Genomic DNA, 14,185 nt, shown 5'->3' on the forward strand with positions numbered 1-14,185 from the left:
GGAGGATCAACTTTTAAATTTACTAGAAAATAATGAATCTTCCTCACATTACGATCGTAATTGAAATGAGTATCTCTCATCTAAACAAGTATCATTTCTCTCCATGGAAAAATTTGGGAATTCCTCGATAGAAATGTTTCCAGGAAAAACCTTGAATGTCAATGAAAAATTGGTAGAAGTGCAAAAGAATCAACGGATACAAATTTTACAGAAGCATTATTCTGCTTTTGCATGGGAATACACTGACATGAGAGGGATTGTTCCTAAAACTTGCATACATCATATCTACATTGAACAAAATGCAAAACCAGTTAGACAACCTCAACGAAGAATGAACCCAAACCTAAAAGAAATTGTTAAGGAGGAATTGCAGAAACTATTAAATGTAAATTTCATCTATCCAATATCTGACAATCAGTGGGTTTCACCCATAGTAATCGTCCCTAAGAAGAATGGAAAATGGAGAGTATACATCGATTATAGGGAATTAAATAAAGCAACATTAAAATACCACTTTCCACTACCTTTCATAGACCATGTCTTAGACACTTTAGTAGGAAAAAAATATTTTTCCTTCTTGGATGGGTTCAGTGGATATAACCAAATTCAGGTAGCCCCTGAAGATCAAGATAAAACCACATTCACTTGTCCATGGGGAACTTATGCTTACCGGGTACTTCCCTTTGGTTTATGTAATGCTCCAGCAACATTCCAAAGAGCAGTCCTCAACATTTTCTCTGACCTTATCCATGATTGTGTGGAAGTGTACATGGATGATTTCACAGTCTATGGGGATTCTTTCAATGAAGCACTGGAAAATTTGGAAAAAGTATTAATAAGATGTAAAGAAACAAATCTCTCGCTAAGCCATGAAAAATGCTTCATGATGTTTAACGAAGGAATTGTTTTAGGTCATCATATTTCAGGAGATGGAATCAAAGTAGACTCATCTAAAGTTGAAGTCATTTCTAAATTATCAGTGCCAAGTTGTCAAAAGGACGTTAGAAGTTTTCTCAGTTTACTGGATACTATAGAATATTTATAGAAAACTTCACAAAAATTGCATCCCCACACTTTAGACTACTCACCAAAGACTGGGAATTCAGTTGGGATTTCGAATGTCAAGTTGCCTGTGAAACTTTGAAAAAGATAATTTATGAAGCACCCATCTTAAAAGGACAAAAGTGGAAATTGCCTTTCCATATCTCAACAGATGCTTCAGATTCAGCCCTAGGAGCTGTGTTAGGAAAAAAAGATCTTACTCCTTATGCAATCTATTATACCAGTAAAAATTTAACTCCTGCAGAGTTAAATTATACTGTAACTTAAAAGGAGTTGTTAGTTGTAGTTCATACCATTAACAAATTTAGACATTATATAACTAGCTATGAAACCTTTGTTCACACATACCATTCTGTCATTAGATACTTAATGAATAAACCAGTCACCAATGGAAAAATGACTAGATGGCTCCTAATTTTACAAGAATTCAACATAACCATTCTAGATAGGCCAGGAAAAAAAAACACAATTGCCGATTTTCTATCTAGAATACAAAATGAAAACAATGATCAACCCGTAGAAGATAAATTTCCTGATGAATATATTTTTGCAGTATCTACTAAATCACCTTGGTATGCAAATATTGCTAACTATTTGGCCACAGGAAAAATTCCATTTCACTTATCCCCTAGAGAAAAGAGAAGAATAGTCCACAATAGCACATCCTATTCATGGATAAATGAGGAATTATACAAGATAGGACCAGATCTCATCATCAGAAGATGTGTTCGGGAGGACGAAATACCAGAGATACTAAAAGCTTGTCACGATGAGCCATGTGGAGGACATTTTTCTGACAGGAGAACTGCTTACAAAATCTTGCTTTTAGGATATTATTGGCCTTCCATTTTCAAGGACACCAAGGAATATGTTAAAATATGTGACAGTTGTCAGAGAATGGGAAAACCTACTCTTTCAAATGAAATGCCACTGCAACCACAGGTACTTATCGAACCATTTGAAAAATGGGCACTAGATTTTGTTGGACCAATCAGCCCACCTTCAAAGCAAAAGAAGTATATTCTAGTATGTACTGATTATGTCACTAAATGGGTAGAATCTAAAGCAATTCCTTTTGCTACTGAAAAGACTGTGTTTCATTTCTTTTTTAGGATATTTTTACTCATTTTTGTGTTCCAAGGGAAATTGTAACAGATCAAGGGACACAGTTCACATCCAGAATGGTGCAGAAGCTTATGGACCAATACAAGATAAAAAATCAGAAGTCAACTCCATACCATCCACAAGACAATGGACAAGTTGAGTCCACAAATAATGTGATCGAGGCTATCCTTACAAAGACTATACATCTAGACAGGAAATACTGGGTGGAAAAGCTTCCAGAAGCTTTATGGGCCTACAGAACTACATCGAAGAATACCACAGGGCACACTCCCTATAAACTTGTTTATGGGAGGCAAGTCTTACTTCCAATATGGTTCCAGATCCAGACCTATAAGACAGAAGTCCAGTTAGACCTTGACTTGTCAGAAGCCCAGAAGCAAAGGATGACACAATTAAATGAGCTCGATGAAATCAGACAAGAGGCCTTCTAGAGGACCAGCTTAGTGCAATAGCAGAGGTCAAGATGGCATGATAAGTACATTAAAGAAAGGAAGTTTCATCAGGGAGATTGGGCATTGCCCTTTGATTCAAAATTCAAAAATTTTCAAAGGAAACCCATTGGCTTGGACCTTATGAAGTTGAGAATCTCTTTTACAATGGTGCAGTTAGAATCAGGATTATTGATGAAGAGAAAAATCCTCTATTAGTAAATGGACATTGACTCAACCTTTACCAAAAACCATTAACAAAAGAGGAATTTGTTAAAATGTTTCAAGATAATTCAAAACTGAAGATGGTCAAGAATAATTCTTCTTCTTTTCCACCTTAGAAATTTTCACTCAGTTTGTTCATTCAATATATATAGATATATAATAAAAATATAATAAACAAATTATATGTATATATATGCATATATATATATATATATATATATATATATATATATACATATAATAATATGAAAAAAAAATGTATAAACATGAAAACCAACATGTTTTTGGCACGTTTATACAAAAAATTTAAAGGGAAAACCAATTTGTTGGCACTTCAAATTTTATTTTCAAAAATAAAATAAAATCATATACTAAAGCCTTCTTTCTCTTAAGCTGCAAAATCAGCAACTTTCCACAGCTTGGACAAGTTTCCACATCTAAAACAAGTTTCTGCAGCCTAATAATTTTGAAGTCTACAAAGATGCACGGTAATTTGGATTAAAGGACAGTTGACAGCAAGGTACCTGCAGGAGATCAAATCACAGAAAATAAGGTTAGCAAAAGAAGATCAAAGGTACGTGTTGCTTTAATTTAACAATAGGGAAGGATATATAGCATGTATGACTAAGAAGATATAGTACTAAAGTACAATCATTATAACCTAAGGGTAATGGCCGCCTAACAAAATATCATATGCCACCACCTTAAAAGTCATGTCACAACCTTATGCCAAATCTGCCGAAGTAATTACCAAATCATAAGTTTGAATGCACCTAACGGTCAGATTCATCCCCATAATCCTTATGATAATCCATCCGTTCTTCCCTATTCTTACACTCCTTTGAACCTTCATAACCACTCTGTTATCACCAAAATATGACCTTGATAGGCTGCTCATCAAGTCAATCTCAGTGTAACTATTTCAAACCAATCTTTTGGCTGAGGCTTAGCCTCCTTAGCCTGAGAGGGCTCTCTCAAGGGTTAATGATATTGATTAAAGATATAGATAGATGGCTAACTCTATGGTTTGTGATTTTATATGTCTATAGGTTGAAAGATGGAGACTTGCTACCATTGGGCTATGGAGTCAGTGACAGAGATAAAGATAACAAATAGCTCTTCTTATAAAACTGAGGCTTATATATACTTCAATGAAAGAGTAATGTATTCAGGAAAGTCTCAATAACTTGAAGTTCATAGAAGTCAAAGCATGTGGGCATGAATTCTAAGTAATGATACATCAAGGTATTCAAAAGGAAAGTATTAAAAGTGATTCATCAAAGTTTAATACTTAAAGGAAGTGAGAGCATGAATAACCATGTGTTATAGACATTTTTGGGCACTGCAACCCCAAGCATAAATGTCCATAAACCAAGGGCTCCTAAGTCCCTAAAGGTGTTGTTCCAACCCCTAAAAGAACAAGGTCAACTGATTACAACATCTCCCAGAAGTTCTCCATGAAAAACTACTCAGAACTGGTCAAAACTGGACCATTTCACCTGCTCCATAGGCAAAGTGCGTTGCATCCCACCTAAATACACACAGTAGGTGTGTTTCATTTCAAAAAGCCCTTCTATGTGGTGCGATGGGCGAGAAGGGACAAATGGCAGGGTCAATCCACAAGGTGGAGAAGCATGGAATCTTCCAGAAACTTCTCATGTGACACTTGCCTCTCTGAATTCGACCAGGGATGAGTAAGAGATCATCAATCTCCAAGTGGAATCAATAACTATCAGAGGGAAGACACTAATCAAATATCAAGCTGACTCACCTCCCTTGCAGACATCTATATATGGATCCCTCATCCCAGAAATCCAAAGGCTGGAATTTTGCATCTTGTAAGGAAGTGTTGTTGGTTTCTTAAGACAACATCATAGTGTTGTGTGATATAAGCTTTTCATGAGGTGAAGAAGGGCTTACTTGCTGAGAGGATGATGCTGGGTCAGAACAATCGATTGTAATTCTCTTGGCTCTTTCTTGATTATCAATAAAACTATTCAAGTTTTCCTCCATACACTTGTGTGATTGATGTTTTATGCATTTGTGTGGTTAATATACATATGATCCTATATTGCTTATGATAATAGATCCATGTTCTCGTATAGTGTTATGCTGCTTTGATTCTACAGGTATTCTGTGAAGATGGGTACGAAAACAAGTAGCAAAGGACTATCAGAAGAGAGAGGAATCAAGCAAGGAACCAAGCGCAAGGCAGAGGTTGGTCTCCTTTATTCTTCTCTTATCTATCTTTCATAAAGGAAAACGAAAGTAGTTTTAGTTTGTTTGTTTCTAAGGTAGCTACCAGCCTTAGTGGGATTAACAGTTTTGCATAGACACTATTCCCGGTAACACCATGAATTCTGAGTAATAAGTATTAGAACATTGAAGAAAGACATCCGAAGACAGAAGATAAATCTCACTGAAGTACACTAATAAATCTCAGCTTCAGAGAAGTTAAACTGCCTCTGTATATATCAGTCCCTTCCTAGCATTTACATAAAAATGGACAAAAATGTATAATTTGTTGAATTACAGATTAGCAAACATCTATTGGGCCATGGATTCAAATTAGACTTCAACAAAACATAATAATCAGCTAAACATGGAAGTCAAGGCACTTAGAATTTAGGTTTATAAGTAAAACAATAACAAAGTGAATAAACACAGTCTACAAGCATGTGAAGGAAGTTAGAGCATTTTCCAATGAATTCTAAGTAACACATGCTCATACCACTTCAAATAAGTAATTGGAAAAGGCCATAGAAACATCTAACACATAAACCCCTTGTGAACTTGAGCAGTAAAATTGATCTCTGTATTAAGTTGAAAAACACACAGTCTTCTCCCATAACACAGCTTTCTTTTGCTAATACAAATGACAACCCACTTTAGGAATTCAATTATCATGCTTTATATAGAGTTTTTACAACCTTGGATACTATGATCCATCTTTAGGAGAATTCAAATTCCTAAAATTGACACCTATCTATTCATAAAACAAACTACTTAATTACAACTTGATAGCTAGCTGTCTTTAAGAGTCCTAATACAAATAGGAGAGAAAATCCTAAAACGTGCTTTCAACAACCTTATCTATGTCTTAAATACATTATTTAACAGCTTCTAATCCATGTATTCAACCTTTATTATGCCTCCAACATTGTTACCAACCCTTATGATCCGTGACCTAACTGTCCAGAAACTGTCTTTGAGCAACATGTGTAAAACTGGAAAATTCTGATTTCTGAAAATATGGCTTCAAATAAAGCCTTGTTTCTCTCAGCTGGTAACACTTTTGAGGAAAGTGAGAGAGGTTATTATATCTGGAGATTTTATGAAGATAAACCACTTTCATAATTCTAAAATACTTTTTTTATTTAGCGAGAAACTAATCATGAAGTGAACTACTAAAACTAGAAAACAAAGTTTTTCTCTCAATGACTTTCAGCAGTTTTGTAGTGCAATTTGGGTCATAAATTTATCCCACCTCATAATGAATTTAAAGAAAATGAGAGAGGTTTTTGTAGTTAATTATATTAGAAATAAAAACCTCTTTCAGGTTTCAAAAATGAGTTTTCAATTTCTGAGGAAACCCCTTGGAAGTTGACTACTAAAAACAGAAAAAAGAGCATACATAGCAGTTTCGTAGCGTAAATCACCTTTTTTGAACTAGCTGCACTACGAAATTGCGGATTCCTATATTATTGAAAAAAATTAACCCTAAAATTAATGAAATTACTTCTAAATGGAAAATGTGACCTATTTAACCATGAAGTGAACCTAAAGGACTTTATTTGAAAATGAAAGATGACATTTTAAGACTTCAAACCCTATCACTTACCCTTTTATCAAGACTAAAATGACCTTTAGACCTCCTTGAAATCATGACCAAAATCAGGGTTGAAATAATGATGTTTTGAGATTTTTTGGGTGATAACAGACTCCATCTTTCCGCCAGCTAGCAAACCCTACCAGCTCCATTTTCCTGTCAAGGTAGACAATCTTCGAGGCCAAGCATCCTTCGGAATGGGGATAATTGTTCGAACTAAGCTAGTAGGAAAGAAATTCCAGGATGGGTACCCACATACTAGGGAGTTGCTGCAAAGGAGACAACGGTTGCAGTTCATTGAGAAATTTAACGGCTTCCACACAGAGGTAACCAAGACATTTGCACGCTCATTTGATGGAATGGAAGCCAAAATTGGGGACATTAAGCTCACTGTGACGGAGTCTATGATCGTTGAGGCTACCGAGCTACCAAGAAATGGAGAAGAATGGTTTAAAAATAGAGAGATTGGTAGCAAGGACTGGAAGGTCTTCCTCAAGAATCTAAACATGGACACTACGGTCTACACGAAAGGTATTCCTAGCTCTGCTCTTAAAACAAATGGAGAAACTTATTACTTGTGCTTCAGAATTTTATCACTTGTGAGGGTAGGTTTGGGCAAATGTATTTTTATCATGTTAGAATGATGATGCACTTCCTTGAGGATCATCCCATGAACCTCCCTTATTTCCTCTTACATAACCTCAGGAAAAAGTATACAAATGTTCAAAAGAAAATTCAATGCATAGAAAACACCATGTATCGTCATGGCCTGGTAAAAATATTGGTCAAATTTCATCTCCAAAGTATAGGGGAATAAATGGGAGACTTTCCTAGTAAGGAACCACTTTGAAGAAAAATCCCTAGAAAAAGCAAGTAGCAGCAGGACCCTTAGAGGGAGGAAGAGAACCATAGAAATGATAAAGGAACATGCATCCCAAACTCAGACAGAGGTATCAAAAGAAGAGTTGCCTATAGTAATGATTTTGCAGAGAATGAAGAGGGGAACCCTAGAAGAAAGAAAGCCAACCTGAGTAAAGAAGAATTCTCACAAACTAAGACCACTCCTCTAGAAGAAAAATCAGAGAATAAAAGGAAGAAAGTGTAGAAAATACAAACATCAAGGTTAAGGAGGAGCACGAGGTTAAGCACGATTCCACAAAAAACCTCAAAAACTATAGAATAAATTTATCTTGAGGAAATGAGCCAAATGAAGAGGAGCCAACAGAGAATACTCCAACAGAGATTAAGCCAACAGAGAACGAGCCAATAGAGGATGAGCCAATTGAAATCCCTGGAAATTCTCCAAAAGGGTCACCAAGATCATCACCACAGCCTTATAGCTCACCTCTAAGAAGCTCGATACATAGTCCAGGGTATTGACCCCGCTCAGCAAGAAATATATGACTATATAGAGTCACTAGAAAGGAAAGAGACAACAACAAAGGAAACCATTCAGAGCCTTGGAGAAGGGAGTAACCAGGTAAATGAACAATTAGCCTCAAACATCTTAAAGCAGGAGATCTTTGAACTAGAAACACTGAATCGGTATCTCAAAAATGAGAATCAAGCATTAAAGACATAAAGTGAGATACAGATTGCAAAAAGTGACAATCTGATCCTTCATCTAAGCTTGTGGTATAATAAAAACAAGAAGTTGAAGAAAGAAAACAGAATTATGCAGAGAGAGATCATCAGTTTAAAGTACAAAATTCTCATGAGGAAGCCTAGAATGCCAATCTCTGCCAAAAAGAATAAAACAGTGAAACATGGAGATGATAAACAAGAGGCACAAGCGAATGACAAGGAATAAGTGTATGAGGACATACAACATCTCCAATTCGGGGGAATGTAGAGTCTGAAGATTGTCCTACCATGACATCCTTTTTGCCTAATGATCCTCTCTTTTCCTATATATTTACCACCTAAATAAAGCCATATCTACCAAGTTTTGATGAAGGTATGAAATAATATGTCTTCTTGTTCATATTTAACTTTATACCCTATTGTTTTGTTAAAGTTGTAATTGGCTACCGAATCAGTCTATTTCCACAGCTAATCCAGGTTTCTGCAGTTGTCTCCATTGTTTGCAAGGTTCCAAAGTTCCAGGTCAGTAGCGAAGGGTGCAGATGGATAGAGGATGGCTCCCTCGTGGATCCCCTCCTATCCCCTCGAAACCGTTTGCTAAAAGAAGCGTAGGAGATCGCGGTCAACTCCAAGTCAACCGCCGGATTAACGCAAAACAGAACCCAAGATTGAATTGAACCTTATCATTTTGCTTTCGGAATAGAAAAACGACGATTTAGCTATATAAGTTTAGATAGGATAGAGATATTAGGCTTGAATTATTCATACAATTATGCCAAGAGACCTATTATAAAACTAATGGCCACACTGTGATTTGGGAGTGCACCGAATGATATAGTTTTGAACAGTTTGTGAATTCCGTGTTAATATAATTGGTTTTTGTGCACAAAGTTTTGTGTTTATTGGAAGCTATGAAATACTATGTGGAGGGCCCCTACGAACAGTGACAGGTTTTGATCAATTTCAATATGATTTCCTTTAATTCTTCAATTGCTCTGTTTTGTGTGAAAATGCAGCATAATGATTTCGCCACCGAGTTGTTATTTGCATGAGAACTTTCATTTGCTTTATACCTAGTTTAGTTTGTTATTTAATTTGCTTTATACCTGGTACATCATGTTCATTTAATTTTCTTATTATCTAGCATAATTGAAGTGTGTTCAATTCATAATATAGATGTTTCTTGGCCCACGGGACTTTGGATTGACAGTGAATGGGTGTACTGTTAAGGCACTCCTTGCGATAGGTCACCGGTTCAAATCCCCCATGGGTGCTTAGGTAGTATTATATAGAAAAATATATATATATAGATGTTTCTTGGGTTATTTTGTTTGAGTGAAAATTGAATAAGTAAAAGAGTGATAATTTCTCTCCTAAACAATTGAGTTCAGACATTATTTCTTCATAGCTGATATAATAAGTTTCTTTTTGCACTTAGAGAATTAGAAGTTGCAGCCTAAAGATTTAGGATCAAAAACCCCAAAACAATCTAATACAAGTAGAACCACTCTCACATCATCTACAAACTAATTGGATATATATTAACTCCTAGGAAACTTAACCAACATCCCTAAGAATTACGACACTAATATAATTGACAAACACCACCTCCATCTTAACTTTAGATCTTAACAAATGCATAACAACCTAATTAATTACTTCTAAGCACATATTGTGCACCATACTTCATCAGTCTACTTACCCTGGTTGACAATTTATGATTGACAATTCAAGGACATTGAATTGATCAAACACCTCTTCCAACCATGGTTGCAACCTGGCCTTTAGCAAGGCATCCTTCTTCCGTGCTTCTTCTACCTACACGAGGAGCTGCTTTCCCTCTTGTAATTTAGCTAGGCATTGCGCTAGTGTGATGGAGCGCGTTGTTTCCCTTACTTCGTCATACTGTCGCTGCAGTTCCCTGACCTCTGTATTCAGTGTCTGCAGGTTTGGATCTTCCTACAAATTGGTCACCAACTCCATGGATTGCTCAAATAATGTTGTGCATTCTACAACTATTACATCCAAAGTGGCCATTCCTTCCTTGATCACAGCTCCATGTTGCTCACGGACCTCCGGCAGAGTCGTGGGTTGCAACTTTAATTGTAGCTCGGTGATCTTCATGTTGAGTTCAAACTGAACTCGGTTAACCTCAGCTTTGGCTTCGCACACACCTTAAATTCCACCAGCCCGCTCCTCTTAACCATATTTTTGCTATCAAGTCATGAACAATGACTTCAATGGTCACTTTTCTGTTGTGTTGCGCGACGCCTCCCTCCATGGTGCATCTTCCTGTGCACATATCCCTGGATTGCATCGTCATTTTCTTCCGCACAACCCTCCTGCTGCGTAGTCCTCCAAACCTAGCAGTGTATTTTATAGTCCTGCCCTCCCTTTCAACTGCCAGGAGCACTAAGACCTTCCTTTCACCATATATTCACTGTGTAGGATCCCTTGTATACAACTTCAATCGGCTCCCATTCACTCTTCCCAGAAAAGGTTCTCCATTCAACTTTGCGAGTTGAACTGTGCCTCTATCTGTAATTTCTTTGATAATATATGGCCCTAGCCAATGCATCTGAAATTTTCTCGGAAATTTAGTGAATTTACTATCATATAACAAGACAAGATCATTTACCTTGAATATGCGAAGCTTGATGTGGTGATCATGCCATGTTTTTTCACGTTCCTTCTGTACTTGCTGATGGAATCCTGCCAAGAATCGCTCCTCTTCAAGCCCCATCAGTTGCGCGAGTCATTCCTCCAAGGCTTCGCAATCTGCCATACCAGTAAGAGCTGCTATGCGCAGAATACGCACAATATAATCCATTGGCATTACAACTTCTACCCCATAGACCAATCTAATCGATATTTTCCTTGTCAAATTCTTGCAAGTAGTCTTATACGCCCATAATACTGCATGTACATGCACATCCCAATCATTTCGTTGCGCGTTGTAGATCTTCGTCAGCACATTCTCCAAAATATTGTTGAATGCCTCAATGATTCCATTGGTCTGTGGGTGATATGGTGTACTCTTCTGATGGTAGACCTGGAATTCCTCTGTTAACACTCTGATTGTTTCATTTAGAAAAGGTATACCTCTGTCACTCATCAACACTTTTGGGCAACCAAATCTATTTAAGACATACTCAAACAAAAGAAATTTGTTGTAGCTCTTCTACAATCTTTAACTGGTTGTGCCTCTGCCCATCTGGTTAGATATTCCATCGGGATGATGATATAGTGTGAAACAGGTTTCTTCCCTAGGGGTTGAATTGGCCCAACAAAATCAATCGCAGCATTTTTCAAATGGTTGCAACGATACTTGAGGTTGTAAAGGTAATTCATCCCTTCGCGATGGTTGACCCGTTCTCTGACGTGCATCGCATGCTTTACAATACACCTTGGAATCCTTGTGCAACATTGGCCACCATAGACTTGCGCACAAAATATTTTGCGCACTCGCCTTTCTTGCATAATGTCCTCCCGCAGCCCCTCCATGAGCTTTAGTGAGAATTCTCTTTCTCTCAAAATCTGGCACATATCTTCGCAATATTTCATCAGCACCCATCTTATACAGATGTTCCGCAATAACTGAGAAATCTATTGCGCCCACTATGAGCTCCTTCTTTTGTTGACTTGTATACCCTTCTGGTGCCATCCCCATAGTCAAAAAGTGGATAATATCTACAAAATGATTATTCGCTATGCGCACTGCGAAGAGCTGCGCATCTGGCAATCCTTCATCTAGATTATTGGGTTCCTCTCCTATTTCGATCTGCGATAGATGGTCAGGTCCTACATTTAACCTCCCCAACTTTACAGTTACTTAAAATTCATACTCTTGGAATAGTAGTAGCCATCTGTAGATCCTCCCCCCCAACACAGGCTTATTAACTAGGTATTTCAGGGAAAAATGATCTGTGTACATTTTGAAATTCCCTCCTAAAAGATAATGTATGAACTTCTACAGCACGTACACCATGGCCAAACCTTCACGCTCAATCGTTGAGTAATTATTCTCGGCCTTTGATAATTTCCTACTCACGAAGGCTATAGGATGGTCCATTTCTCCTTCATCGGCTTGTGTTAACACTACACCCAACGCAATGCAAGAGGCATCCACATGTACGTGAAATTCCTTCTTCCAATCTAGGAATACCAAGATCGGCGCGGTGACCATCTTTTCTTTCAAGACATCTAAGTTGCGCTCACATTCTTCGTCCCAACAAAACGTAGTGTCCTTCTTCGGCAGCTTCTATATAAGCGCGGTGATTTGAGCATATGCTTTGATAAATTTTTTGTAATATCCCATATGTCCCAGCATCACGCGCAACTACTTAATGTTCCTTGGGGCCTCCAAATTCACAATTACTGCAATCTTTGCAGGGTCCACCATCAGCCCTTGCTTGCACACCATGTGACCCAGCAAGATTCCAAAGGGAACACAGAAGATGAATTTCTTCAAATTCAGCGCGATCTGGTATCTGCGACACGTATCCAAAATCAAGTGTAGGCTTGCTACATGGTGCTTTACTAGTCCGAACATTGTCCAGTCATCAAAGTATACTTCCATGAACTTGTGAATGAACTCTTTAAATGCTACAATGACTACGCGAGAGAATATCGCAGGTGCATTCTTTAGTCCAAACGACATCACAGTGTATTGAAAACAACCCCACTCTGTCATGAAGGTCGTTTTTCTCCTATCCTCAGGCGCGATCTTAATTTGATGGTACCCTGAGAACCCATTAGTGAATGAGTAGGCCTCCTGCCCTCCAACATTGCCTAATAATTCATCGATAAACAACATTGGGAAGGGATCATAGACACATGCATCGTTAATATTCCGCAGATCTATGCAAATCATTATTTCTCCCTTCTGTTTCTTCTCCTGAACGACCATCAAGCTTACCCAATCAGATTCTTCAACCAGTTTTATAATGCCCACCTCCAACATATTATCCAACTCCTGGAAAACCTTTTCCTTGTATTTCGGATTAAGGCAATACGGTCTTGGTTTAACAGGCTTCGCGTCTAATTTTAGAGTGATTTTCATAACGCCCAAATCTCCCACTATACCCTTGTTGACATAGATTGTCATTGATGTCAATATGGCAATATTTTGGATGAGTAAACAATGATGTGAGGCCAAGGAGAAGTAGAGCAGATCCATGAAGAAACAGGAGCAAGAAGCCATGAGGAGAAACCAGAGGAAAGCCAAGACAGTCAAGCCATTGGAGAGAATATCGAAAGTCATAGGAGCTATCAGAGCAGAGCTATCAAAGCAGAGAAAGCCATAGGAAAGCCAAGTATCAGAAGCCACAGGAAATCCAAGTAAGTGTAAGAGCGGGAGATTGAGGAGGAGCCATATCGGGAGTATCGCATGTAATATATGCCAAAGAAGTTAACAGAGGAGCCAAAAGAGTGGAGGAGTATATAATATCGGCAAAAATCAAGAAGATGGATGAAGAGTGAATGCACGTGGTTATATTCCAAAAGGCAGGTTTGTAATAGTGGCAGTGGTTTTCAGGGGACGCTAGGCGGTAAGTGGTGTTTAGAGGAGAGCGCTCAATTCCATTAACTGAGTGACACATAACACGAGGGTGGATAGAGAAAACCGCTTTATCGGGCAGGTATTCTCCGTGCTATTTGTCCACCCGAAATCTCTTATAGCCGTTGGATCTAGCGCGAGTTAATCTACGGTGGAGAATGAGCCTGATAAAGGTAAGCATCGATAAACGCGCCAAGGCTATGGAAAAGTGGAAAATGCAAGTTCCCATGTTTTTGTGTATATTCCCATTACATGAGGGTTATAATAGAATTAAAGGGGATAAAGGGTTATGGGTTAAGTCCGCATTAACCAAAGTTAAGAATGGAGGAGTATATATATATTATATAGATGCAATACAATACATGGGCCCAAGGA

Source organism: Pinus tabuliformis, chromosome 7 (genome assembly GCF_031772625.1).
Source record: "Pinus tabuliformis cultivar Carrire ecotype Pingquan chromosome 7, CPIR1, whole genome shotgun sequence".
Taxonomy (NCBI): domain Eukaryota; kingdom Viridiplantae; phylum Streptophyta; class Pinopsida; order Pinales; family Pinaceae; genus Pinus; species Pinus tabuliformis.